The following is a 4,645-nucleotide window of genomic DNA, read 5'->3' as shown; positions in this document are numbered from 1 at the left end:
TTCCTCCAGCTTCACCACAGTCAGTTCCTTACAGACAACTTCAGGGACACTTGAATTTCAGTGGCAGGGTCTGTGAGCACTTGTGAGCCTGAGCAGATATCCAAAGGGAGAATTGAAGTTAGGGTCCCTGCTTCCTTTTCAGTATGGAGTTCCCAGAAAGATACAACTGCCTCAAATTCAACTACACTGGTCCTCTGCACAGCACAGCAGATTCAGTGCAGTCAGAGTAAATTATATCTATGTTTATCTGTTTCTTAGTCTGTAAAATAAACAATACATAACCTGGAAGAGCTATTGCTTAGGGCAGTTAGTCATACTTGTGATTTCTAGCAGTTGCTGTGGCATATCAAGTATAGGGGATGAACATGACGTTCTGATAAGCTTTGAACTACATGCTGTAGCTTATCAAATTTCAGTGACATGGAGCACATTTCTGTGTTGTTACTTAGAGATGCTGTGCTATGCAAGTGCTGCAGAGTATTTTGCTAAAAATGATAGAATCGTAATCTGTAGAATAAACTAGGATATAATGCCTGTGATTTACGAATAGTTTTGCTGGAATAAAGATGCCTCATAACTAACATGCTTAGAATACAGTACCCAGAATTTCTTAGAGCGAAGTCTTCTTGTCCCTCCCCTCCTTGTTTTGCATAGAATAACAAACTGCAAATCTTTTGAGTGTTTTGTTTTGTTTTGTTGTTGTTTTTTTAACTCTGCAACTCTGTTCCTTTGGGAAACAGGAACTGTGCTGGGAACAAGGGAAGGTGCTCCATAAATTAGGGTGAAACATGCCAGATGTAAAGATTTTATTCTGTGATCAACACACCAAGGAAGAGCAATGCTGTGCTAACACATTAGCAAGAGGACAAGATGAGAAAATCTAGGCTAGGTAGCTTGCCACAGCTGTGCAAAAGACCATAAAGGCTGTCACAAGATTAATCTGGTACCAAATTAAAGGACAGACTCTAAGTATTGGAGGCAATTTATTCTTTTCAGAATTTAAAATTGACTGAGAGGTAACTGCAAGTGTTGGAGGCGGGACAACTGTTCAAGAATTTGATTACGGATATTTACTGGCTGACAAAGAGAGTTGTGCATTTTAACCACTGACAGTAAAAAAAAAAAAAAAAAAAGCATTAGTTTATTCCAAACTTAAATATCACAATGTATTTTTAAGGGAATTAGGGCATGTCTAACAACTGTAAAGAATTTTTAGAATTAGATTATAAGTTTGGTGAATAAAAATAACTGCAAGTTACATGTAGCATCTACACTGTGTTCAGGTAAGAAAATTACTCACGTTAAAAAGCCAATAAGCATTTAGATGGGGTCTGAGCTGGTTCAGATTTTAAACAGCTACGGGTGGTAAACTGGCATAGGCATGATCTTTCTTGATTTATTTATTTTTTAATTATTAAATGGTAATTCAGAACATTCAGGCTTTTGAGAGAGGAACACAGAATGAAGGTCACACAAAGAAAAAAGGACTATATGCTAGAAATTTGTCATTTTGAATAAATTTTATAGGGCAAAACTATCAGTAAAGGACATAACTGATGTTATGAAAGAACTTTATCAGCTCTATGCCTTCCTTAAATGGGAAATACTCAGGATCAGCTGATACTTGACATTTAACTTTTATGTCGCTGATGCTAGAATAATGCTTAAATTCTGATCTACCTATAATAGGAGGGAAATTTACTTTACCAAAAGAAAACATCACTAACAGATGCAATGTTCAAGACAATGAAACTTATCCAAAGAATGTTAATTGTAAATACACAACTGTAATAGAATATACCATGAAATTTATTAATTTATTTATTCTAACAGAGGAATGGTACTAAGAGCTTCAAACTCAAACTGGAAGGGAGACAGCGTTTTCAGTAACAGGTGAGCAGAAGGGTGCTGACGTGGTACAATGGAAGAAGTGAATTCTCCTAATGCTACTGTGGACATGAAGTGTATCTCAGAAAGCTATTCCACTTGCGTAGTACAAGGCTTCCCAATAGTTTCCTGCAACCTCAACTTAATACTAATTTCATTAAAAAAATCACTTAAGAAAGTGGTATATTTTTTTAAAAGATACAAATATAGTTCGTTACTCAACCGCTTTTCTATTGTTACATTTATCTGTAGATTTACACCTAATTTCTACTAATGTGAATGAAATCAAACATGCATGGGTGGCTTATGTTAAAACTTCAATCTATTCCTGAATGTTTAAGTTTTACCTTTTACTTTAGTTATATGTTGTAAGGTGGATAAAATATTTTTTCCCCTATAATACCATTTCTTTTAAAACATGACAGTTTGTGGAGCTCGGCATTGTTTGAGAGAAAAATCAAAATTATTTTTTTGTGACATTGAATGCTGAATTTGTTAGTACATTTAGCCATCAACAGCACTGGAAAGCTCACTAGGGCAGCCTTTTTACAGATCTGCAACTTTGAGAAGTGTGAGAATGTAGTACAGAAAAATGGTAAATATGTTCAAAGTTTGTGTCTTTATAACATTTTTACTAAGGTACAAGTGCAACCCAACAACTTTATTCTTGCAACATAGTTCTACTTGTCTTAAGTGGTATAGGCAAGTCCCTCTGTTGCCTTCCATTTAAACCACATGAGATATGTAAGAACTGCAAGGTTCTTAACTCTAATAGTATTCCTTTTCAAAACTGTATTTTTTTGGGGATGTGTGAGAGTGTGGTCTATTATGACTTGGCTACAGTGAAGAGGTTTTTTTGTTTGCAGTTGCTTTGATTTGGCTGCTAAAACCCAGGCAGCTACTGCCTACATGAATTTAAAGATCTGGCAAGTAAGAAGTATGGGTAGAATGACTCTCTGCAGAATTTGTGCTTTAATTGTAAATGTAGTCTCTAGCTGTGTTTCACTAAATTCTGGGCTGACACCACAGCTGCTGAGCCAGAAGAGAGCAGATGCTGCAGATGAAGCTCCATCCTCATTCTGGTCAGCTGCAATGCGAATGCATGCTGCTCACCACTTCCCTCAGCTGAATTCCTTTGCCTTTTGCAAGTTCCCACCGCTGGCTCTGTAAGCAGGAAGACACACTAATGATTTGGACGAAGAGACAGAGAATGAAATGACAGGAGCAATGGGGAAAAGATCCTTTAAAAAAAAAAAAATAATAATTAAATATCTTTATCTTCACTGGGAGTTTGTGCACCTGCAGAGATCCACAGCTTATCTGGAAAGAGCACTACATAATCACCAATTCTGCATTTTCACCAATAAGTGTTAGAAACTGACATTAAGAGTCTTGAGAAGATACAATTCTGATTCACTAGTCTAGCTGTGATTTGGTTTTGTTTGGTCTCTGCTGCATACGGTATCAAAGACAGCTCTAATCTTTCCTTAAAGGACGAAAGCACAGGAGATGAGGTGGAAGCTACACGAGGTTTCCTTCTTTAAGAGGGAATTTGAGCACTAAATTTTATTTAAACCTAAGAAACACAAACAAAAAGTCTGAGTCACGCTGCCTTTTCAACATCAATGGAATTAGTAGGAGAAGGCAGGTTCCTGACTTTCCATTTTGTTTATTCAGTTTTCTGATTATGATGATACATAAGCATCAGTTTAATACTTTTGAGATGAAGATGACAACATTGAGAGCTTTTATGACTGTTTATAGAAAGAGACAGTCCTGTCCAAGGGCTGAAGAGAGACAGATGAAATAGAGTGGTTTCACTGATGCCCTTACTTGCACATGACCTGTATTCAAGTGGAAGAAGACAAATGGACGTGAACCATATGGCAAAGGTGATGCTAAAGGGTAAACATAACACTTGAGGGCGGGTAGCACAGCAGGCCAATGGCTTTGTTGGATCGGTGTGTGAGGCAGCTCAAGGACACTGCCCAATTGCCCTGACGATGAATAAAAGCCACAAAGATGGAGAAGGAACTGGAGCACCTGTTGTATGAGGAGAGGCTGAGGCTGCTTAGCCTGGAGAAGACTCAGAGGCTTCTCACCCATGTGTATAAACACCTGGTAGAGGAATTAAGGAGCTAATTCTCCTCAGTGGTATCTACTGACAAGGTCTTCAAAAGATGTCTAGATGTAGAGCTTATTGATACGGTTTAGTGGAGGACTTGTTAGTGTTAGGTCAGAGGTTGGACTAGGTGATCTTGGAGGTCTCTTCCAACATAGATGATTCTGTGATTCTGTGACATGAGGGAAAGGGCACAAACTGAAAGGGAGGACTTCCATTAAGCAGAAGAAAAATTCTTGCAGTGAGGGTGGTCAAAGACCAGAACAGCTTCCACAGAGAACCTATGGATCCTTCACCCACGGAGGTACTGAAACCACAGCGTATGTCCTGAGCAACGTGCTCTAGCCGAGGACTAGCCAGCCTCCAGGAGCCCTACGACTCTGTCATTCCCCATGCTCCGATAACTACAAGCAGCTGAGCGCAGCATCGATTTCACACTGATTTCTCAGAGGTCTCTCCAGCCCCACGCTCCCCCCCTTGAGCTAACGGCAAATGGCCGCCGCCCCCTCAGCGCCCGCCGAGGCCGTTGCCCGCGGCCGCCCACGCGCCGCCGGAGCCTCCCCGGCAGTAGCAGCAGCAGCAGCAGCAGCAGTAGCAGCAGTAACAGCAGCAGCAGCAGCAGTAACACCAGCACCA

The sequence above is a fragment of the Anser cygnoides genome, chromosome 3, assembly GCF_040182565.1.
Source record: "Anser cygnoides isolate HZ-2024a breed goose chromosome 3, Taihu_goose_T2T_genome, whole genome shotgun sequence".
Classification (NCBI taxonomy): Eukaryota; Metazoa; Chordata; class Aves; order Anseriformes; family Anatidae; genus Anser; species Anser cygnoides.
This window is presented reverse-complemented; position numbering follows the sequence as displayed.